The sequence below is a fragment of the Equus asinus genome, chromosome 6 (assembly GCF_041296235.1).
Source record: "Equus asinus isolate D_3611 breed Donkey chromosome 6, EquAss-T2T_v2, whole genome shotgun sequence".
Classification (NCBI taxonomy): Eukaryota; Metazoa; Chordata; class Mammalia; order Perissodactyla; family Equidae; genus Equus; species Equus asinus.
In genome coordinates this window covers 85,325,450-85,351,445 of record NC_091795.1, presented here as the reverse complement: position 1 = coordinate 85,351,445, position 25,996 = coordinate 85,325,450, and the positions used below count along the sequence as shown (strand labels likewise).

General features: G+C 34.4%; 1 protein-coding gene across 6 annotated transcripts in view; it reads left to right on the top strand.

The window, feature by feature from the left end:
* The window catches only part of TDRD15 (tudor domain containing 15), a 455,155-nt gene that overhangs the window by 87,843 nt on the left and 341,316 nt on the right, over positions 1 to 25,996 (top strand). The gene's annotated exons all lie outside the window — the stretch shown is intronic.

Below are 25,996 nucleotides of genomic sequence, written 5' to 3'. Positions count from 1 at the left end.
AAGAGTTTCAGTTACTACGCATCTTCATCAACACTTAGCATTGTCTGTCTTTTTTATCTTAGTCATTCTGATGGGTAGGTAGTGGTATCTCATTGTGGTTTTAGTTTGCATTTCTCTGATAACTAATGCAGTTGAACAACTTTCCGTGTTTATTGGTCACTTAATTCTTCTCTTATGAATTGCTCCTTCTTGGCCACTTTTCTATGAGGTAGATGTTTTCTTATTGATTGTAAAAATTATTTATATATTCTGAATACATAAAGGCCCTTTGTTGCAAATATCTGTTCCACTTAGTGGTTTGCTTTTTTACTCTTAATGTGGTAGTTTATTATAGTTATATTTTTTATTAACAGAAACTCTAAATTTTAATTCGTTCAATTTATACATTTATTTTTCTTTATGTTTGGTGCTTTTTGTGTCCTATTGAAATCTTCACATGCCTCAGGTTCATGAAAAAAGTTTCCTAGAAGAATTTTATTTTGCTTTCAAGTTCAATGTACAATTCAGTTAAAGTTAATTTTTGTATAAGATATGAGAAATGGGTCAATATTCACTTTTTACATATAGATAATTCAGTTGACTCAGTTGCATTTATTGAAAAAGATGTTTACTTGCCCCACTGCACTGTTGTATCCCCTTGGACATAAATCAAGGGTTTATATAAACATGGGTTGGTTTCTGGACATTCTCTTTCTCTCATTGGCCATACCATACTGTCTTAATTACTCTAGCTTTATACTAAGTCTTGGTATCTGCCAGTATAAGTCCACTAGCCTTTTTGTTGTTAAGATTGCCTTAGCTCTTTTTGCCTTTTGCATTTCCGTAAACATTTTAAAGTTAGCTTTTTAATTTTCTAAAAATTTTCTAAAAATATGCTGTTGTGATTTTCATTGAGATTTCATTGAGTCCATAGATCTTTAAAGAAGAATCTTTATAATATTGTGTTCCAGTCCATGAATATGATATCTTCTTACATTTACTTAGATCCTTTAAAATTCTTTAAAAAATACTTTATAATTTTCAATATAGAAATATTGTACATCTTTAATTAGATATATCCTTGGTATTTGATGTTTTAGATGCTATTGTTTATGGTATAATTTTTAAAATTTTATTTTTAGTTCATTTTACATTTTTATATTGATTTGGTTTCTAGTGATCTTGCTACCTTTGTTCATTGATTTCTAATAAAGTTGCTTCTGAAAAATAAGTTTATTTTCTTCCTTTTTCATTCTTATATCCTTACATTTTTTTCTCTAATGCATTTGATTTCTGTAAGTGTGGAATAGAAGTAGTGATTGTGAGCATCCTTGTGTCATTCCCAATCTTGGAAAAAACTTTTAATATTTCAGCATTCACCAAAAATCCAAAAACAGGTTTTGGATTTTTTCCTCTATAATCATTATAAAGATTTGCCTACACCTTTTCTTTCTTTGAATAACCTTAGAGGTTTGATGTTAAGGTTAAATTGGTCTCATAAATTGGAAAATATGTTTTCATTTCTATTTTCTGAAAGACTTTGTATAAGATTTGTGTTACACTTTCGCTGCATATTTGGAAGAATTCACCAGTGAAGCCGTATGAAACTGAAGATTTCTTTGTAGGGAAATTTAAAAATAGAGATTTCATTTAAAAAAATAACAGGATCATTCAGATTCTCATTGTGTCAGATTTGATAAACAGTTTTCTCCAGTTTTTGCAAATTTTCAAATTTATTGGTATAACTTTGTTCATAATGTTATCATCATCTTTTAAATGATTGTAGGATCTTTGTGGTCTTTTTAAATATTTTCTGATGTTGGCTGTTTCTTTTTGTGATAGAGATTATGAGTGTTTGGGAGGAAGACTACTGAGGTAAATTGTCATTTTCATCATGTTATATCAAGGGTACATGCTATTAATATGACTTATCACTAATGATGTAAAGTTTGTTCACTTGGCTGAGGCAGTGTTGATCAGATTTCTTCTGTGTAAAGTTGTTCTTTTCCCCCCCTTTCCATATTCTTTACAAGGAAGTCACTATGTGCATCCAATACTTAATGGGTGAGAAGTTATGCCCCACCTCTGAGGAAGGAGTACCTAGATAAGTTAGTTGAGATTCTTCTGTACAAGATATTTGTCTATTCTCTTCTGTTTAATTATTTGATCATTTATTTGTATCAGTATGGACTCATGGATATTTATTTGATACTTTAGGTTATAATCCAGTACTGTGTACTTTATTTTATTACTCAGATTGTTCCAGCTTTGGACATTGGGAGCTCTTTCAGTTGACTCATGTGTTTCTTTGACATAATCCCATTGTTTGTTTTTGAGCACTTTTTTTGCTTTTTGGCACTACGAGATGCTCTGAGTGCATCTTTTATTTTCCCTGCCTTAACCATTTCTCCAAAGAGCTCTAGTTTCTTTTATTTGAGAATGTTGTATTAGACATCAAGATTTGGGTGCTGGGTGAGTACATTATTTTTATGTCATTAAATTCTGCTCTTATTTATATTCCTTTTTATAAAGAAGGGTTTAATTTGCTGTTATTTTACTAACTTCTTGAGATGGATATATGTTATTTTCAATATCATTCAGTTTAAAATGTTTTCTACTTTCGATTTCCATTTCTTTTTCAAACCATAAATTATTTAGAAATGTATTACTTAATTTCTAAACATTTGGGCATTTTCAAATTAGTTTTTCTGTTATTTATTTCTAGCTTAATTCTGTAGTGGTCAGAGAACATGCTTTAATAATTTATAGTCTTTCAGGTTTGTTAAGACTTGCTTTATGAGCCACATATAATCAATTTTGTTAATCTTGTATGTGCACTTAAAAAACTATGTACTATATGATTGTCGAGTGCAGTGTTCCAAATGTGTCATTTAGGTCATTTTTGTTAATTGTGCTGTTTGGATGTTTTACATCCTTACGAATTTTCTCTATTCGGGTTTTTATATTAGAGAGAGAGATGAGAGTCTCTCACTTTGATAGTGGATTTGTCTACTTCACTTTTTAGTTACCATTATGTTTACATATTTTGAAGATATGTCATTAGGTGCATACACATTTGTATCTACCTGGTGGTTTCACCCCGTTGTCATTTTAAAAGACTCCTTTTTACCTCTGGGAGTGCTTCTTGCCTTAATGCCAGCTTTGTCTGATATTATTATAACCACACCAGCTTTTGGCTTTTGTTTGGTGAGTGTTTGGAAGATTTTCCATGTTATGCTTTTTCTCTCCTTTTACTTTCAAACTTACTTCGTCCTATTTAAGGTATGTCATATGCAATTTGTAGTTATTTTCTTCCTGTCTGACTATATTTTTCTTTTAAATGGAGTATTTATTCCATTGACATTTACATAATTAGGGATATATTTGTTTTGGTTTATATATACTATTTGTTTTCTATTTGTCCTACCTGTTTTCTTTGAATCAGTTTATTTTTTTATTACATTTTTCTCTGTATTAGTTTGTTATAATTATTTCACAGTTCCTTTGTTACCCAGAGATTATCAAATGTATCCTTGATTTAGTAAGAGTCTAAATTAAATTATTTTTCTACATCCTAGGCAATGATAGGGTCTTAGAACACTTTATCTCCATTTACTACTTCTTGCTTTTTGTGTTATTGCTGTCATGCATTTTAATCTCATGAAAAATTGTTTTGATGGTGTTAAACAATTACTTACCCACATATCTACCATTTCATTTGGTCTTCATTTCTTCCTATGTTGGTGTTTCCTTCTGGGATCTTTTTCCTTCTTTCTGAAGAACTCATTTAGAATTTCCTTTAACACATACCTTATGATGAGGAATTCTCCCATTTTTGTCTGTAAATGTATTTTGCCTTCAATTTTGAAGGGAATTTTCATTGGTATAGAATTTTAGAATAGTTATTTTGTAACTATAGGATAGAATTTTAATTTTAGTGGAATTTTAGAATAGTTATTTTTTTCAAACTTTTGAAGATATTTTTCCATTATCTTGAGACTTCTTTTTATTGAGCAGTTAGCTGTAAGTATTATTGGTTTTCCTTTCAAAGCAATGTGCTTTTTTTCTCTTTGGCTGTTTTTAAGAATTTTTTATTTATCTTTTCTTTCAAAAGTTTTTCTGTGATGTGCCTGGAACATTTTTTTGTGGTCTGTAATTACCTTGTTTGGGATCTGTACCTCTTTTTCAATCCTTAGCTAGATTTTTGGCGGTCAGTTTTAGTAAATTCTCAGTCACTATATCTTTAAAATTTTTTTGGCCCTTTGTCTCTCTGCTTCCCTTCTGGGATTGCGACTATGCTCATGTTAGAGGTTTTCGCTTTGTCACATATGTCCCATGGCATTTTCTTTGTTTTTCATCTTTTTCACTTTCTGTGCTTCAGTCTGCATACTTTTTACTGACATATCTTCTGGTTTGCTAATCCTTTCTTTAGCTATGTCCAACCTAACATTACATCACGTGTTGAGTTCTTAAATACTGTATTGCATTTTCAGTTCTATTATTTTCATTTGAGTTTTTTCATTTTTTCCCATTCTATGTTAAAATTAATGCTTTGAACATGATAATCAGTTACTTTATAATCTATACTTAATAACTCCTTTTTCAGATTTGCCTCTGAGCCTGTTTTGTTTGTTGTTTTCTGTTGGTTTTCAGTCAGTGCTGTCTTCTAGTTTACTTTTGACTTACTATATGGAATTATGGATGCTACCTTCTTTCAGATGATTTTCTTTTGTTTCTGGTAGGCAGAGAAGCCAGTGGCAGATCACCTCAATCTAGTCAGGCTCTGAGATGTTTTGAAGATAGGCTACAGTTGTTTTGAGGGTTCAGTCTTACTAGTTCATTCTTCTTAATTGTAGCTCTCTGGGTCCCTGCCCTGTTGGGGGACCCTAAGCTTCAATATATCTCCCCTACCATTGCTGAAAGCTTTTGGACTCTCAGTTGCTGCTTTTGGCAACTGGCTGTCTCTTCTGGGTAAAGTTATACCAAGTTCCAGGCTCTTTGTTGTTGTCCTTTCTGTTTTCCTGGACTTTGGCTCTGCACGTTTTACTGCTTTGGTTGCTCTCTGATAGCTTCAAACAAATGTATCTGATATTTTGTTCATGTTCTCTAGATTTTCTTAGTATGACCCTTGATTCAAATCAACTTGGAATGCTACTACCAGCTATAATTTATTTTTACCTTTGGTATAAATAAGGGATACAATTTTAATTTTTTTTGCAGCTTGAAGGCGGAGTTTGCCAGGAGAGTTTATTAAATAATCCATTCTTTTCTTATAGAATTCAACTACGTTCTTTGCAGAGAATTCAACTTTGTAGAGAATTCAACTTTTTATAGAATTCAACTACAACCATTGCAATATATTAAATCATATATTCTGGAATCTGTTTTTGGATTTCTCTTCTGCTCCATTAATCTATTTATTGCTAAACAAATACCATTTATTTTTCATGGTTTTATAATGTGTTCTGATTTTCAGTAAGGCAAGTTCTTTGCCTCTGTATTATTCTTCCTCGTACGTTTCTCGAGTATTTATTCTTCCATGTAAACTTTAAGATCATGTTGTCCATTTTAAGAAAAAACCTTTTGGTGTTTTCATAAAAATTATATTGAATTTAGATCATATTTTGGAGAACTCAATATTTTTATGAAATTAAGTTATCTCTTCCATGAACATGGAAGCTTTTTTGGATTTTCTTAGTAGGAGGCTAAGCAAGCTAGACTGCTATTTCTTTTTGTATTATCAGATCTTAAATTATGTCTTTAAATGTGATTTCAACCTTATATTTATGTAGATCCTATATTGTTTTTGTTAAATATATTTTAACTATTGAAATGCAATCTTTTTCTTATTTCTGCTTCCAGTTGTTTTTTGTGGGATTAAAGGATCTGTTGATTTTTTTGGTATATTTTGTGTTCTGTTTTATTAGTGTATCAAATTATTTTGTTGATAATTTTTCTTGGTTATAAAATTATGTCACGAATAAAAGAAATATTTTAATATAATCTTTAAATTTCTTTTCTTATAGCATGTGTTAAAATTTCCAAGAAAATTATAAATAATATTAACTGTGAACACCATTCTAGTTACTGATTTAAATTGAAAAGGATTTAATTTTAACATACAGGATGATATTTACTGTTTTCTTTTGGTTTTTTTTTTGGTAAGGGGGATTGTCCCTGAGCTAACGTCTGTTGCCAATCTTTCTCTTTTTGATTGAGGGAGATTGTCCCTAGCCTAATACCTGTGCCTGTATTCCTCTATTTTGTATGTGGAACACCGTCACAGCATGGCTTGATGAGCGGTATGTAAGTCCACACCCCAGATCTGAACCTGAGAACCCTGGGCTGCCAAAGTGGAGTGCGCAAACTTAACCACTATATCACTGGGCTGGCCCCTGCTATTGGTTTTTTAATACATAGTTTTTATTTATATTTAGTTTGTTTCTACTTATATTTTACTTAGAATTTTTATTGTGAAAGGCTACTGAATAATATTAAATACCTTTTCAGCACCTGTTGATGTAGTCACACTGTCTTCCTCCTTTAATTTGTTGATGTGACCATTTATATTGATAGGTTTCCTGATTTTGAATCATCTTTACATGCCTGAAATAAATTCTGCTTGGTTAATTAGGTAAACCTCAGCTGTGGTGCCATATGGTCCAGCCTTTTAAAGTAAATGTTAAATATAACATACATAAAAGAGAATGTTTTACAGTTATATACAGTTTAAATAACTAATATAGAATAAAGTGAATGTCACCTTCTAAGACCAAGAAGTAGAACATTATTATATCACAGAAGCCTCCTAGGTGCCCTTTTCTCCAAAACAGAACCATTTTTCTAAATTTTGTGTTTATAATTAATTATGAAAATAATTTGTTTTTACCACCTACGTTTACATCTCTAAATAATACATTTTTAAATTGTATCTTATTAACCTTGTAAAATGGAATCCTACTCTGTTATTCTTCTGGCTTGTTTGGTCATTGTTAGGTTTTTTGAGGTTTATCCACTCTGATACATTTGATGGCTCGTTCATTTTCATGCTGTATAATATCATACTATATGGATATACCACAATTTTTCTGCCCCATTTTGTTTGTGGGCATTTGTGTTGTTTCTGGTTTTGGTATTCTACAAATAATGATGCCGTAACACGTTTTGTGTATATCTCTGATGGCCATGTGCAAGAGTGTGTCTTGGGTGTGTTCCTGGGACTACAGCTGCTAAGCCATATGGTGTGGCCATGCATAATTTTATTAGTTACTGCCAGACAGTTTTGCAGATTTTCAAAATTATACTCACACTAGTAGTTTATGAAAATTGCCATTTCTCCACATCCTCACCAACACTTAATACTGTTTGGCATTTAAATGTTTACTAATTTGGGAGTAAAATGAATCTCATTATAGTTGTTTAAACTTTTTATTTTGAAATAATTTTAAAAATTAAAGAAGTATTATAGGAATAAAATTGTTCCTCTTAACTCTTCACCCAGATTTCCTAGTTCACCATGTTTGCCCTATTCTCTCTCCCTCTGAGTCTGTGTGTATTTGTGTGTGCAGTCCTGTGCTGCATAATGACGTTTCAGTCAATGATAAACTGCCTATATGACAGTGGTCCCTGCAGATTAGTACCTTATAGCCTAGGTCTGTAGTGGACTATACCATCTAGGTTTGTATAAGCACATTCTGTGGTTTGCAAAATGACAAAATTAACTAATGATGCATTTCTCAGAACATATTCCTGCTGTTAAGCGACACATCACTGTATATGTATGTGCGTGTGTGTATATAGTATGTGTGTATATATGTATACACACACACACAGAAATGATTAGCTTCTGGTTATGCATTTTGCCATGAATTCCATAGGAATGACACTCTATTCTTGTCTACTTACATCAGGAGGTGCACAATATTACTTTGTCCCATTACTGATGATGTTGACTTGTATCATTTTCTTAGAATGGTGTCTTCCAGGTTTATTTATAATAAGTTTAATGCTTATTGATTAATGCATAATTAAAAACTATTTTGTGAGGCTGTATATAAATAGCCTCTTCCTCAAACATTCACCTGCTGGTTTTAGCATCTTTAATGATTCTTGTCTAATCAAATACTACTTTAATGGTTGCCAAATGATGATTTTCTAATTCCATCATTCCTTCTACATACACAAATTTATTTATTTACTTATTCATTCCTTCATTCATTTACTTAGATCAGTAATTACTCATGGATTTTTCTTTCATTACTACCGTTAGGCATTTTGATCCCTAAGTTGTCACAGGATTGGCCAGTGTGAACCCCTTCAAGCTAATTTTTCTATTTTGATATGTCCCCATAATTATTTGAACCCTTCCTTACTTTAGGGTACCCCAGCCTTGGAATCAGCCTTTTCTCCAAGGAGCCCTGCTATCTGTTAGTGAAAAATAATAGCTATAAACTGAGATCTGGGCCTTGGTGTGTTCATTTATATTATTGCCTTTCTTCTATACTCTCTCAGTGGACAGAGTTATAAATATAAATATATATATAAAAAATATATATTCGTTGTTTATTACATATATACATATGTCAGTCTACATATACATTTATATTTATTTCCACATAGATTCATCTCTATATATTAAAAGTCATAAGTTTATACCGAACTCCAATTCTAGGCTTCCCCTTTTTCATATTTATGATTCTCCATCAGTGAGAAACCTGGCTCCCGTAATCCTCAATGTATTTACTTATTTGTTCAATCCCATTTTAAGTAACAATCCCCTGACCAGCAGGCCCTCTTTAGCATTTCAGTTCTTCAGACGTGGTAGCCACAAGACCTAATTCTCCTGTGTCTTTTCACTGTGGCTGTGTTCCCACTGTGGTTTTAATGGGCATTTCTTAGATTATTCAGAGTTTTAATTTATTGGCCATTTATGCTACCACTTTTGTAAGATTCCTATTCCTTCCCCCCCCACCTTTTATTGGATTGTTGTAATTTTCTTATTGATTTTGTATATAATACTTTCTCCTTAATTTGCGTTGCAGTTGTTTTCTAGATTCATTGGTGTTCTTGAATCTGTAAATTGATGTCATTCATAAATCTGGAAAATTCTTGCCATAATCTATTTCAGTATTTCTTTTGCTCCATTCTCTATTCCTTTGGGAACTTCTTTTAGATGTAAATTCAATGTTCTCATTTTAGAACCTATTTCTTTTAAACTGCCTTCTTTACTTTTCATTTCTTTGTCTCCGTTCTGGATAATTTCTATCAGTCTGTCTTTTTGCTCACCAGTTCTTTCTTCAGATGTTAAAACCAAGCCATTCAGCTTTTGTCTCCTGTTTAAGAACTATTTGACTACTGTAGGGGAGGCAGACATTTCATTTACCCACTCTGGGTTCTTTTGGCTGGAGAATGAATTAAATTCACATGAGACAGAATAACAGGAGAAAATTAAACAAAGCTTTATAATATGTATACATGGGAGAGGCTCAGGCAACCTGAGCAACTCACCAAAATAGCCAAAGCCATCACCTTAAATATCATCTTCAGCTAAAGACAAAGGAGGATGTTGGGGGGTGGGAGAAGTCAGTTACAGGATGTTACCAGACAAGTACAGTAAACAGGAGTAAGATTATTATGCAGATTTAAGTCCTTGCCTTCCGCATTGATTGAGAGTTTCCAGAGATAAGGTCATCTCCCCTTCTTCCTGGTACAGAGAGGCAGACACCTTTACAGATGGAGATTTCCTTTACAATGTAAATGTCTCTTAACAAAGGGTAAGTAAACTCTACTTTTCAGGGTTTGTTTCCTGTCTGCAGTTTTTTAAAAAGTAACCAGCCCAAGATAATCCTCATGCCAAAGAGACATATCTTGGGGTGGCCAATTCCAGTCCCCCACACTACTCTATTACCACAAAGGTAATCTAGAGTTTGTTTCTAAAATCCTTGTTGTGCTACCTTTCACATTTATGTCTGAAATAAATTTTTTAGTATGCTGTGAGGTAGAGTTCAAGATAGATATTTTTGTGTATGGATAGTCACTTGACCAGTGCTATTTATTGAAAAGCACATCTTTTTTCTATTCCATTATAATAAATGCAGTCAGCTGACTGTATACTTGTGGGTCTGTTACTGAGCTCTCTATTGTCTTTCATTCATCAGTTCATCTTCTTGCCAATACCAGATTGAATTAACCACTCTAGCTTTGTACTAGATCTCAATAAATAGTATAAAACTGGAGGCAGTTTTGTTCTTCAGGATTGCTTTGGCTCTTGTTGGATCCATTGTGATGTTTATTTCTAGGATTACTACTAGGTTCTGTTTAAAACCAGCTTACTATTTATTCTTATTTTTTGAGATTCTCTTTTTTTCCTTTTGCTCTCTGTCACATCTGACCCCATCTCTCACCATTTCCATTTCTCTCCTTGTCTTTCTCTCTCCTGGTTTCTCTCTCTATCCCTCCACCATCTTTCCCCCATCTACCCTTTTTTCCTCTCCTTTTTCCATAAATAATGCTTCAATGAATATTTTCTTACATGTTCCAGGGAAGGATCATTGTCATAATTTTTAATATATATAAATGAATGGAATTTCTGAGAAAGAGAATACATATATTTATGTTTACTGACAGGTGTTATATTGCTTTGCAGAATGGCTGCACAAGTCTGTGCTCCTACCAGCAGTGAATGATCATTTCTCTATCTTTACATTCCCACTAATGCATGACATTGCCCAACTTTCATTTTGTTAGTATTAATGGCATTATAGTAATAAAATGTTTTAATTTTATTTCTCTTATTACTACTTTTGAGGATATTTTTTATGCTTGTTAACCTGTATATATCCTTTTCCTATTTTACTATTTCATGTCTCCCCCATCCCTCTGCCCCCTTATTGATTTGCTTGAGTTCCTTGTATATTCTGGGTCAAAAATATCCAGTAGAACTTTCTGTCATGATAGAAATATGTTATTCTGGTATGTCCAGTACAGGGACCAGTAGCCACATGTAGCTATTGAGCATAGTAACTATTGGCTACCATGACTGAGGAATTGACTTTTTAATTTTAATTGATTTAAATTTAAATCGTCACATGTAGATAGTGGCTCATGCACTGGATAGTGCAGCTCTAGATCTTACTTCTTTGTCATTTTGGGGCACTGCAAATATCTTCTTATCAGTGGTGTCGTACTTTGTACAAAAATGCTTAATTTTTATGTAACAAGTATATAATATTTTGCTTTATGGTTTATGCTTTAGAATTTTCATCATGCATATCTCCTTTAGTCCTTTGGTTAAGATTCTCTAGTGTATTCACACGTGAATGGAATTGCAGGACCATGGAGTATGGGCATACTTAATTTCAGAAAACATTGCCAGATTGCTCTCCAAATGGCTGCACCAGTATATACTCTCTCAGGGAAAGTTCCTTTCTTCGTCTCTTTGCAAGCCCCTGACATTATTTGACTTCCTAATTTTTGTTGTAAATGTACTCTGGCTTCTCCCTCTTTTTTATATAGAGGGCATAGTGATGGATATTTGCAGTGATAGCTCAAAGTCCTCAAAAATGTTTGCATTTTGTTTTTTATATCCCATTTTAGATAGATTTTTGTTGGGAAACTGAGGTAACTTGGACGTTTTAGGCAGGCACAAAAGAAACAAGAAAAGTTTTATTACGAGACTTTGGAACAGTAAGCTTTCATGTGAATTATTTCTGGACTGTGTGAATCAGGAATTTAACAAACAAATATTGTACTGCCTGATTGCTCTATGTTTGTTCTCCAGACTAAACCCATGATGATAAGGTTCCCTAATCCCATGCTAGAGTTACCTGCCCACCTATAAAAAACTGTCCTCCCTTACACTCTGAATATTACCCTCAACTGAAGGTAGAGGCTCTATTCCTTATAAGGGGCCAAGAATCTTTATAAAGTTAACTGTTTACTCAGCAAACATTTATTAATTGAAATCCTGCCCCATCTCCACCCTAGACAGTTCTCAGACTCAAATGTAATTTATTTGTTGATATAACTGATTCTATGTTTATTTCTTGAGGATAGAGAGTATCACCTCAATTTTTAATGCTTAGTATAGGGCTCAGTATATATTAAACATTCAACAAATATGTGTTGATCTAAACATATACCATTCAGCAGAAATTATATTAGCCACAATATATCTATCATTCTTTTGTTTTTCAGCTTTGAGTATACTTTTTTGTCTAATTATTTTATTGAAGTCTTCTCTTTGTCAGCAAACTTGACCTACCTTATCTCCTAAGAAGAAAGCATCACATGGTGTGCTTAGATTTTTAGTGTGTACAGTACAGCCTTTAATCATTCATTAACTGATAATATTATTTTATCAGCACATAAAGTTTACATCGTGAGTTTTACAGCAGCCAGCTAGAGCAACAAATGTGGCCAAGTTCAGAAATGTCAATCTCAAGTCGTTTAAAACGTTACTTATCTGCAATGTGTTTTTACTTGACTGTTTTACATAATTGAGATGTTAATAATGTGATTTAATATTTGGAGTAGTTTTCCTGAATATGAAATAAAATTATTAAATGTAATTTGCTTTTGAAAAAAATGACATTGTTTTGTTCTTCCATAATTTGGCTTTCTGGTCATATCCCCACCATTGTCTTTCTGGCCTTTGTCACTTTATGTACTTCCTAGTTATCATCACTGATTCTCTTCTCCTACTGTCCCGCTCAGTCTTATATATTGCTTGTTTTCTGTTGTTATTTTTTATTAATTTGTCTTGTCACTCTACTACTAGAACTGAAAACTTCTGTACAGTGACTGAAACTTTTAATTTCTTTATATACCACATTGCCTGGGATATTATGGTCAACGCGTAGGTGGAGCTTTGAAACTAATCAATTATAAAATTTACCCACCCATTCAGAATTATTCTGCCATAAATTTGCCATATATTCAGCTCATTCTGGTAGATTGTATTGAGTGAGCCATTTCCCTTTTCCTATTGATCAACAACGGAAATTAGAAAACACTTGTTTGCGGTTTATATCTCCATTTCTTACATTTCCCTTGAATTACAGTACCATATGTTCTACTCTGCCCTTGAAATATTTAACTGGATGCCTAATAGCCAATTTCAACTTAACATATCTAAAATTAAATTCTTATTTTTCCTTCCCAAACCTGCTCTTTCCCAGTGTTCTTCATCTTAGTAATTGGCTTCCTATTCACCTGGTTTTCATGACGTTATCCTTGATTGCTCTTTTTCTCTCATAACTCACTAATATCCCTCTTGGCACCACCTTTAAAACATATCTCTCTTGCCTTTTACTCCCTGCACTGCTACCATTAGAGTCTAAGCCACCACGATTTCTTACCTGGATTACTGCAGCAGACTTTTAACTGGTCTCCCTGCTGCCTCTTTTGCCCTCCCTCCACACATACCCAGTCTTTTCTTCTCATAGCTGTCTGAATGAGCCTATTAAACCCCAAATCTGTTTATGTCCAAAACCTCCAATGACTTCCTCGCACATTTAGAATAAATGCAAAGTCCTTATGTAGCCTATAAGGCCCCACATGATCTGACTCCTCACTACCTCCCTCATCGTCTTCCACTTTTCTCTTCACTCACTATTCTCCAGCCACACTGTTCCACTTAACAGTTGTGTTTCTGCCTCAAGCGTTTTGTATGTACTATTCCTTAGCCTAAAATGCTTCTTCCTTAGGAATGCATAAAATTTTCACTTTATTCAAATTTCTTATTTAACTATTACTTTATTATAGAGGCCAGTCCTGACTATTCTCTATAAAGTAACATATTCTCACTTCTATAACTCTCTATCCTTTCCTTATTCTACTTTGTTGTACTTCATAACATTGATGACAAACTGATGTTATATATTTATTTGGTTATTTTTATCTTTCTCTCACTAGAATGTAAGCTCTTTGAAGGGTAGAAATTTACTTGTCTTGTTCACTGTAACTCCTGCACTTGGGGCAATTGTTGATATATAATATGTGCCCAATAAATATTTGCTGAGTAATGAATAAATAAATGAAATTTCTGACTGTGACAGAATTTCTCTCTGCTGTCAATTCAGAGCATATCTGCTTTTTTGTTCTTCTTGCATGAGATTCTGCTTTGCAATCCTGTGTTGCTTAATGACAGGGACATGTTCTGGAAAATGCACCATTAGGTAATTTCATTGTTGTGTGAACATGATAGAGTGTGCTGAAGGGGAACAACCTCTCCAAAATGTGTCTCTTTAATATGAGGATTATTTTAGGTTGATTATTTTTGAGAAGCAAAAGACTCTCCAGAAAGTTTTTCTTGTTACCTCCCCCTTAACTGCCTAAAAGAATTCAGATAAAAACTCTGTCTCAGGAAGAGAGCTGCCATCTTAGCATAACATGAACTAGGTGGTAGACAGGGAAGAATCTACAAGAACCTGTTTGTTGGGCTCCCCTTTGTGTTCTTCTGTTTCTGTGTGGCCAAACACTTGTTTTCCAAAAGTTTGCTCCTTTTCACCTGCCTGTGAATTTCCTTCCTTCCCTTTCAAGTCCCTGTCTCTTCCCACCCACACTATCTTCTTTTGTCTTAGCTGAGGATAATATTTAAAGTGAGGGCTTCAGCCATTTTAGTGAATTACTTGGTTTTCCTGGGTTTCTCCCCTGTGTACATGTTATTAAACTTTTGCTTTTCTCCTATTATTCTGTCTCATGTCAATTTAATTCTTAAACCAGGCAGAAGAACCTAGAAGGGTAGAGGAAAATTTCTCCCTCCCCTATCATACTTACACAAACCTAAATGGTATAGCTTACAACATATGTAGTCTATATGGTACTAATCTTATGGGACTGCCATTGTATACATGGTCTGTTGTTGACTGAAATGTTGTTATGTGGTGCACGACTGTATTCTTATTTTCTGTGTATGCCTTTAATTTGTGCATTATCAAACTTATAGTCTTCTGAATTATTGATTAAATGAGTTTGTGCCTTCTTTGTAGGATAATGCATCATGTCTTTTATCTTTTGTAATTCACTCTCAGGAAGATAGACCGAAAAATAATGAGATCCTTTAGAATTTAAAAGTAGAAATTTTGGCCACCAGATGGAGACCCAATACTGACTTTTTATGCTAGGCTGACTGAGAAGTAATCATAAAAATAAAAAATGCTTAGACCAAATGCTTTAATTTCTTCCCTCCTATTTTGTATATTTCTAATAATTTTTACTCTTTAGAGATATTCTTATCTATATTCAGGAAGGTTTGGTGTGGTTAGCATGTTGTAGTAAAAAGGAATCATAGAATATGATTATTTTCATTCAAAGATCCATAAAAAGATCAGGGTACTTGGCTAATTCTCAGTAAGAGTGAAAGAGCACAGGCTGTTGAAGAAAGTCAAAATGTGTGAATAATGCTGAATGATAGGATTTTAGGAGTAAGGTATTTGTATTATTGGGAAAAAGGGCTAGTCATAGGAGAATTTAAAAGGGAAAATAACTCATGATACAATAGGTGTAACTAAAGAGTGCTTTCCTGGTACAGTGGAGTAGAGAGGCAAGGAAGGTCACAAAGTATGAGGCTTCCAGAGATTTGTCAGTGACAAAAGGCTCTGAGTGATTTTCTAACTGGCTGGGCAGGTTGGATTCTGCTTGTTCTTTCCTTGATGAATGGAGAAAGTGGGTGATTTTATCACTTTATCGCTTTTATTTTTGGTATCATTTTTCCATAGTGTCATGCAATTTGGAGACTGCATGTGTCACATATGAGATACCTAAAGCAATAGATGTTTTCCCCAAAGGTCTTAGCAAGTATGATTTTCTCATGCCTGAAAGAAAAAAGACCCAGGAAGAGAAATAATAAAATAATTTTTCTATTTTCCCTCAATGGGTTTCATTTACTTTGCTTCCAGAGATGGCAAAGAAAGAAAGGTGGAAGGAAGGAAGGAAAGAAATAAAGGGAAACAAAGAAAGAGTCTTTTTATGTCAATCGTAGGAGGAAAAAATATTTCATGGCCTATATGCTTTTCGACCTGAACATTAGAGGGAAAATTTGCCTTTTGTTTCACTGTCACCTCACGGAGAGGTTGATGAATTCTGCTCTAGTTTTCTTTTACCCCCACAAATGCCAGTCACCTTTTAAATGATCTCTCTTGCCTCTAGTCTCTCTTCTGTCTCATTGGCCTTCTATAATCCTGTCAGACTAACGTGACTAAACCAGAGATGACCTGCCTAAGTCTGTCAAAGACTGCCTTCAGTGCAGGGTAAAATCCAGACTCTTTAGCATGGAGAGGTCTCCCATAACCTGACCCTGCCTGCATTCTGGACTCAATGGCTCAGCTCAGGTGTAACTTTTGAAGCCTTCCTTCCTTTTTCTGAACAAAAGTGACATTGCCCCCTCTTTTATGTTCTCATGTTTTTGTTTGTATTATTATTACACTTATCACTTACATCGTATTTAACTTTATTGATTTTGATCTTGCATAGATTTTGAGTTCCTTGAGGTCTGGAATCCTATCTTATTTCCCAAGATCTTCAATGCCAAAATGAGGGCAATTAGTAAATCTGTAAATTTTTTGTTCAACCTTTCAGTTTTCTTTTTGTGGAAGCATGTAGAATCATTCATGTCCTGCAGGCCATACTAAAGACTTTAGATAGCTAATTTGATTTTTTAAATTCTCTTCTAATGCCCGAAACCAAAATAGCTTCTTGAGCAAAATGACAAACCAAAGAGGGCATTATCATTTTAATTTCTTAAAATGTAATTGGTTGCTTTTATATTACATGATGGATAATATTTAATAAAATTTATAGCTCTTTTGAAAGTTATATGCAAATTGGACACCAATAAAGTCAATTCATACCTTCATAGGATTAACAAAGTTGAAGAATTAGTTCCTATGTGCGCCTTCCCTCTCAAAAATACCTACACAGAACACACAGAAAACAACAATATACACACTAAAGTATAGTGAGACTCTATTAGTATATCCAGTATTGAAGAGTGCTTTAGGATTCATTCATTTATTCATTTATCAAAAGTCTGTTGAGTACCTATTATGTGTCAGGCACCATTCTAGGTTCTGGAGAACATCTCTAAATAAAGTGGTTAACTTTTAACACTCATGGAGCTTGCCATTTTATGAGGAAGATAGACAATGAGAAGTAAACAATGAATGAGCAACATGATTTTGAATAATTGTGGTTGCTATTAGGAAAATCAGACAGAGAAATAGTTTATAGAATAGGTGGAAGGTCAAGGAACGCTTTTGCTTTTATTTTCTCATTTAAAAGATTGTGTAAGCAATGATGATAGATTTTAGTGGTAGTGGTAAATATCAGAAAAAAAGTATATGTACGTGGGATATATTTTGTAGGTTGAGGCACCAAGACTCGCTGATGGATTTGATGTGAGAGGTAAAGAAGAATCAAGGATGATTTTAAGTTTATTCTTTCTTTTGCTTGAGTACCTACAGACTTTAGAAAACTAGTTTGATTTTGAAATTCTTGCCTCAATGTAGGAGTTGACTGAGCTGAGAGGACATTCTTAGAGATATAGAGTGAAAAGGAGTGGAAGACCCAAAGTATTCCTCAGCCCTAAATCCCTTGCTTACTCTTCAGACCGTTTTCTGCCTCTTCCATAGGCAATGTTGTATCTTTTTGACATTATCAAATAATGTTGTAAATCTTGACATCTTAACCCTAAAAACCATTGCCATCTAAACCTGAAAATGAACTAATGAGAGAATATGCTGTTAGAATATGCTAGATATTTTCTGTTTTTCCCTCCAGTTTTACTCTTCACTATTTTTCAACCCACTCTCTTTCCCAGAAAATAACTTTTGTGGACTGCATCAATAGGCTGTCTTACCCTCTGGCTTTTGTTTAGGTTTGGTCAATGGGATGCACTGGCAAGAGATTAGAAGGTAGGAAGAGAGTGAGATTGGTGTGTTTATTTACTTTCTTCCCTCGCTATCTTGCCACAAGTTTTCTGTGTCCACCTACTGAAGGCTGCTGCAACTGATTGGTCTGTTTCTACAGCTACTCTCTTTGGGTTCCAGTGAACAGTCTGTCTCCTTGTTGGTTCAGCGTTAGGGGGCTTCTTGGTTTTGCTAGTCCCAGGGTAATACACCATTCTTTGTTGATTTCCTTAACTCTTTAAATAAACCTTTATTTAAGTCTCCTCAAAAACCTCTAACTGTTCCATTTGTTTCCTTCTGGACTCTGACTGAACACAGCGTCCTTATGTGAAAGCCAGAGAAGCTGACACTGGCTGACTAAGCAATAAAGGAGTTAATTATAAAGGGTATTAGATATCTAATAGAGTTATCCAAAATCATATTGCCTAATTTGCCTAATTTGCCTGATTGGTAGAAAACTACCAATGTTGTTCTTGTCTGAATGTAACCCTAGATGAAATTGTTGCTGCAGTCATTGTTTCCCACCAATGCTATTTCAGCATGAGAACAGAACCTTATGATCAAGAAATAGCCACTCCTGCCACATATGTCCACCCAAAAACTGAAGTTTCATGCACAGCTGGTTTTCTTATATTGCTTTCTTCTGATTGATCAAAAATACGATAGGCCCCTTCTGTTCTTTGGTTACCTAATATCAATAAACACTTATGTTCCATACCTAAATTCTCAAAGGACGCAGATATGCTTTCTTAATGTAATGCAACTATAATTAAAAAATATAATGAATACACGCTCATAATATCCTTAAAAGGGGCAAGCCAAAGTCTCCTAAGTTAATTCATTCAGCTCTGAGTCTGGCATCTCTGAGTGATGTCCATTTCTTTCCTAGGTGTATCATAATTCTGTTTTGACATTTTATAATATAAGGACTAGAATGTTAAATTAACCATTATCAAAACACCATAGATAAAAATACTAGTGAAACTGGAGGGGGCAAAGAAATCAGATAAAATACGTAAATATGTTTATGACAAAGCAAGGAAGAAAATATGGCTAGATGATACAGTTCTTGTTTCTTCAACTAGTTATAAGTCCATAGCAATATAAAAAAACCAGCTGTGCATGAAACTTCAGTTTTTGGGTGGACATAAGTGGCAGGAGTGGCTATTTGTTGATCATAACTATGGACTTCTTTTTTTTACCATGAATATCATGTTTTCCTTGCTCTTAGCCAGTACCTCAGCTAGATGATTTCCTTATATGGTAGGGGATACAAACCGTTGTTTCCGAGGCACCTGAGCATTTGTGGTTTTGCCTGAATAGCATTGCTCTAGTCTTTTTAGACAGTACTAGGAGGCACTCCAGGGAAGCTCGAGTTCTATTCATTGTTCTTCTGTCCCAGTTGTGTAGAAGCACCCATATTTTTCATTGAAAATTAGGAGCAACCACTCTAGCCAACACCATTATAACCCCACTCCCCATTTTTAAAAAACCTTTTAATTCAATGGTTCTAGGAGTATTGGGTATCTGAAATGGTCAGGTAGCAGGCTCCCTCAGTTTCTAATTCAGTAGTAGACTGTGTCCCCTAATAAAACCATCCTCTTGGGTAATGAGAACCTCTAAACCAGAAAAGCCCAGAGTAATAGGGATGGGACACAAATGTTTAATAAGTCATTAGTTGTAACAGTGAGATGTGACTTCCACCGTTTAGTTCTTGGACCTTTTTATTCTGGCTGTGGGAAATATGGCACCAATATAGATGGCTAGTTCAGAGCATATTCTGTATCCCTAGTACTGCATCACAACCTCACAAGGTATTGTCTTTTGGCTAGAATGAGAAGTAGGTCTTCAGTAAATGAATTCACCATTTTTTATGAGCAGTTGCATTTATGGGATAAGTTACCTGTTAAGACCATGAATCCTGTGAACAATAGCAACTACTCTTACTTCTTTCACTTTAAAATGAGTTCATTGTTAGAAACAAGATGCGTGGAAGATTATGAAATAAATTACTTATTTGGTAAGAACACAGATGATAGAGTTGATGGCAGAAGAATGGAAAACAGGGAAAACAAATTCAAATCCAGAGGAAGTGTCTCTTGGTATGGACAAATTACTAGTCTTCCATGATGGGAGATTTCAATGTAGTTAAACTGTCACCAGGTGGCTGATTGGTCCCCTGAGATATAATGCCTTCTTGGAAGTTTGGTGTCAGCCTCTGTTGCTTGCAAATTTGTTTCTCAGTAATAAGATCATCCTGGGTGAGGTGAAGTACGTACTGCTGAATTTTTGCAAATCTCTGTTTTTGCCATTGTGGCCATTTTGTTCATAAATTTATTAAGAAAGTACTGGATTGTCTGGGAAAGGAAGTTGACTGACATTCACAAGTTGCAGTGTCTTTTCTACATTGTTGTGCAGAGGTGGCATCCTGGTGATCATCATCGCATGGGACACGAATATTTTCAAATCCTTTGCTCACTCTGGGAGATCTGTCCACATGCTTCTTTTTCAGTACTCTTCATGTCTAATTCTTTAGTCATCTTATTTCAAAGATTTTGATCATCCATGTGGACATTTTACATTTCTCACTGGTGGGATTTTACATCCTCCTTGTTCTCTGCAAGGCTACTTGAGTTAAGTTTGCTGCAGCAATCTGATCTTTCTCAGTTAGGTGGTCACTGGGAACTTTCCATGAGGGCCTAGATATGGATTAAGGGGGAGGTGGCGGTGCAGCGTACAGTGTGCACTGCCTCCAGAATCTAAAGAAGCCCTCCAAGCAGTATACTTTTTTCTTGGCAGTGGAGACAAAAGGTATGGAAATTTGCCTTTTGCTTTGTAGGGAATATCCCAGCATACCTCAGATCACTGGAGTCCAGAATCTTCACTGAGGTTTCAGGCCTCAATGTGTTCATGGAATTTATCTTGGAGTCCTTGCTACTCGTGTCTTAGCAAGCTATCTAGTTTACCTGATGCTTCTTCCTCTCTAGATTCCGTCACTGTGATTCTATTAGTATAGTGCCCCAGAGTCATGTTCTGTGGAATAGGAAAAGAATCAAGTTCCACATAGATTACATTGTTTTACAGAGCCAGAGTTGGCCTACTCTGAGGCAAAATAGTGAAAGTTACTACTGTCACTGCTAAGTGAGAGCAAGCTGCTTTGAGTATTCTTTTGTCTGTTGGAGGGTAGAAAAAGAATCTGCCGGAGCAGTAGCTGCTTGCCAGGTGCTAGGAGTTGGGTTGATTTACTTTAGTGAAGAAGCCACATCTTTATCAGCAGCTTCAATTGGTATAATCACTTGATTAGGCTGTCCTTCTTTAAGACAGATCTTGGAATTACACAGGGATGTGTTAGGAATTCTTCCCTCAGCAACTTTCAGGAATTTGCTGGTGGCACTAATCTCTGTAATTCTCCAGAGATATCTGGTGTTCCTATAAATATACTATTTAGGTAGGGAGACAGCACTGCAGAGACTTTCACTAGGTCCTTCCTACAATAGAAGACTTCATAAGAGTTAATGTGAGGAGTCTTCTATTTTCTAGTATGTCTGTTCCAACTTTATATTAGGGACCTGGAGAAATGACCATAGGATGAGTCCATGGTCACACTGAGCTGTCTGCAAGACTGATTTATTTCTGAATTCCATTTATCTTTGACTAGTTGACCACACTGGCTTTCTGGGGTAATAGCTTTTAACATTAATTCCAAGCTAATGTGCAGCAGTGCTTCAAAGATCTAAGTAGTTCCTTACCCCCAATGCCTCGTGTCCCCTTCGGGAAAATGAGGAGGATTTATGGAATGTACTTCAGGTAGCTAACCACCTCTTTATTTAAGGGACTAATTCAGATTTAAGGATTATGTGAAGGGCTCTTACTCTGTTTTAGTAGCTCATGTCAGGTATGTTCACCAGACCCAGAGGTTTTTGAACTATACAAATCACTTAGAATCTTAGAAGGCTGCTTATTCATCTCAGTCCTCTCATCAATTATCTAATACTAAAAGTCACCACTACTCAGAACATCCTGACTACCACTCTGACAATAACTATGTCCTCTTTTCTTTGAGTGGTTAAGTTAGCTTCTAGGCTTCTACCATCCTGAGATCTGATCAATCCAATTGAAATCATGGTATCTATGTCACCTGTGATATCACCAGCATTCTTGATCTGCAGAGAACAAACACTATGACACTTTTCAAAGATGCTTCCATTCCCCTCAGCCAATATATTTCTAAATTCATTGGTTAAATATCTTCTAGGTTCTCATGGGGGACATAAGAGGATAGGTAAGTAGATCATTTTTAATGAATGAACTCCAGCATTCCTATTGCCCCAAGATTTTGGATTCTTTCCTATGTATTATACCAGGAATTCTCTGGCATTTCAACTTCATTAATGTAGTTATGTTGAGAGGTAGGTTTTTTTGTTTTTTTTTTTTTGAGAGTAGAGGGGGTCTACCAGTACAGTTAGGTGAAAGCCACTTATAAATAGAGGGTACCCAGAGTACTGTGAAAATAGGTGGTGTTGGGGGTGGTTCTAGAGTGTTACACACTGGACAAATATTCAGTAGCTAAAATAGAGTCTCAGCTTCTGGCTGTCATTCTTTCTTTAGACTATGTGAAATTGTTAAGAAATAAATATTTAATCAAGCCAAATTGAACGTTTTTAATGACAGCCATTTAAAAATCACTGGATTTGGATGAAGTCTGAAGTTACTTCTAGGTTATTTTTTATTATTAAAAATGATTATAAAAATAAATGAAACTGTTCATTTGAGTTGATCTGCAACTCAGTTTTTTAACCTATTGTGTTGTGGACATCTTTCCAAGTCAGTGGATGAAATGGAATTGTACGGCTCCATGGGAATAGGTAAAGGTCTTGGTCTTTGACAGAAGGAAGGTTAACTCCTCCACACCCTGAAAGCTGATGCAGTCTTTGGGCCACTTCTGAACTTTGTTTCCCTGACTATATTTCTATTTTGCAACCCATCCTACTTCTGTTAATTATTGTGGACTTACATTTGTTTGTTTGTTTGTTTGTTTTAATGACTGGCAGTATAAATCTTATTTCACTTTTTATGGAAAATTTTTACGCTTATTATTACCTATTTATGCTTCCAGATTAAATTTAAAACTTGATTTATTTTAAAAAAATTGAAATCCTAATTGAGATTGTTAATTTCAGAAATTTATATGGGGATAGTTTTCATTTTCCCTCTCTTTTGTGGCCATCAGGTAGAAAGAATTGAATTTATATTACTTCTCAGTTCATAGCATGTTATTATTCTCAATCCATGCCTTACCTTCTCTTTGATTTCATGGGTTTTTTTTTTTTCCTTCCTTCATTCCTTGTTGCTACTCTCCTGATAGGAATCCATCCTAATATGTTTGAAATATGTCCTCAAATGCATATGTATCCTTGTATATTTCTAGTGACATTGTGAGTGTATGTGTTTTAATTTACATAAATAAGACTGTACTGTAGATACTTCGTACTTTTTCGCTCATGACAATGCCTTTGGGATCTATCCATGTTGCTATATGTACATGTAGTTTGTCATAGTTAATTACAGAACATCTAGTTTTAACTGCTGGATAGCATTTTATTTTATGCATCCATTACAGTTTACTTCTTCATTTCCCTACTTGTGGCTACTCAGCCTCCATTTTCTGCTATCTAAAGTACACTGCAGTGAACAACCATGTATTTGTCCCTTCTTGGAACTCTGTGAGCAAGAACTTGTCTGCAATACATCGTCAGACATGGAATGATTAGGTCATAGGTCAAATACATACTTCCTAATTGTTTTGGGGTAACATCTATCAGCAGTACTTGGGGCCTCAACTTCTAACAGCTTTGCCAACACTTGGTATTTGCCTCCTTTGAAATTTTTGTAAGTCTAACTGTATAAATTGGTATCTCATTGTTGGAATTTGCATTTCTCTGGTTACTAGTGAGTTTGAGTCTCTCTTCATTTGTTAGCCATTCTGGCTTTTTTGTTTCAGGGAATTGTTTATTATTTTTGCCCATCTTTAAATTTTCCTCTTTTTTACATGGTGTGTAAAATCCCCCCATATTCTAGATATTAATACATTATTGATTTTAGATGCTTCAGTTATCTTCTCTCAGTCAGTTAATGTTGTTTATGGTTTTCTTTGTGGAATAGAGTCTGATGCATCATTTTTTCTGAAATGTGTGATTTGTACTTTTTGAATCTTATTTAAGAAATCTGTAGATTTAGTTCATGTATATATTTATTAACATTTTCTTCTTTTGCAATTCTTATGTTTCACATTTTTATTTTTGCCCTTCACATTTGGATCTTTGATCCTTCTGAAGTTCAGATTATAATATAATGTAGGGACTTTTTTCTTTATATGTTTTCTCCTTTAATTTCTCTACTCTTTTTTGGTTGTACCAATTTATATTCCCATTAACCTTTTATCCTGCACCGTGGCCTACATTTGGTATTATTTTTAACATTTTTTTGTCAGTTCACTAGATAATAAATGATGCTTTGTTGCAGTTAAACATTTTTCCTCTGTTTATTAGGCATTTCTAATTCTTTTGAGTGTGTGTGATTTACCATTCACTTCTTTTTCCGATCTTGGTTAAAATGTCACTACTCAATGAGGCCTATGTGACTATCCTATTTTAAAATTGTAACCCCATCCATTCCTGATCCTTCTTAAACTACTCTGTTTTTAGTTTCTTCCATAGTGCCAATCACCTTCTAATATATAATTTATTATATTTACTGTTTATTGTCCATCTCTCATGGACATCTCTATAGAATGTCAGCTCCATAAGGCAAGGATTATTGTCTGTTTTGTACATTGGTATGCCTAAAACAGTGCCTGGCAAATAGTAGGTACTTGTTACAAGCTACCTTCTCCCCACTCTTCCCCTATTCATGTGTTGAAGTCCCCAGTATATCGGAATGTGACTCTGTGACTGTATTTGGTGAGAGGGTCTTTAAAGAGGTAATTAAATTAAAGTGAGGTCATTAGGGTGGCCCTAACTCAATATGACTGGTGTTCTTATAAGAAGAAGGAATTTGGAAACAGACGTCCATACAGAGGAAAGCCTATATGAAGACACAGGGAGAAAACAGCCATCTACAAGAGAAGGAGAGAAGCCTCAGAAGAAGCCAGCCCTGCCAACACCTTGATTTTGGACTTCTAGCCTCCAGAATTGTGAGAAAATAAGTTTCTCTTGTTTAAGCCACCCAATCTGTGGTACTTTGTTATGGAAGCCCTAGGAAACTATGACAGTGCTCAATATATATTTGTTGAGGTGAATTATGTATTTTTCTATTGGAATGTTTGTCTTCTGTTTTTTAGGAGCTCTTTATGTTGTAAGAATATTTACTTTCTCTTTCTCATGTTGAAAACTGTTTTCCTAGTTTCTTTCTTGCCGTTAAGCTTTGTTTACATTTGATTACTTTTTAACTTTGTTTATAGTGAGGTTTTAAAGTTGTTGTACACGCATTCTTAATATCAATGTAGTCAAATCAATCATTTCTTAATATACTTTGAGTTATTTCTGGGATTTTTAATGTATTCATTTCCAATATCTGTTTATTCTGGTGGTAGTATCATACTTTTTAATTATCATAAATTTATGGTATGTTTTAATATCCTTCTCTATTATTTTCTTCTTTATAGATGTAGTATTTTCAAATTTGCGTGAGAACACTAAGTTAAGATTTAATATTGTCTTGATTTCTGCTGCAAATCTGCTTCATAAAAGTGTATTTATTTTAATTCCTTTAGATTGATCATTTTCTTTTAAACTACAGAATTCTCTCATATGGCTGCCTTTAAAAAAAATTTACTGTTGTTTCTCCTGTTATTAATGGTTGTGTTTGGGGTGGGGGAAGTATATATTTGTCCAATATTGGAAGTTATATAATTTCTTATTAGTGAGAAAGAAAAAATTAGAATTGCTTTAATTTTATTTACCTAGATTAGAGGTCTAACTGATTTAAAGGTGTGAGGAAAGAGAAGGCAGCAGCCTCTTGGCAATAGTCTCACCATTACACTGATGGACATCTTTTCAGAGTATTTGTTTTTACTTTTTAATGCAGCCCAAATAGTTAGACACTTAGAGACT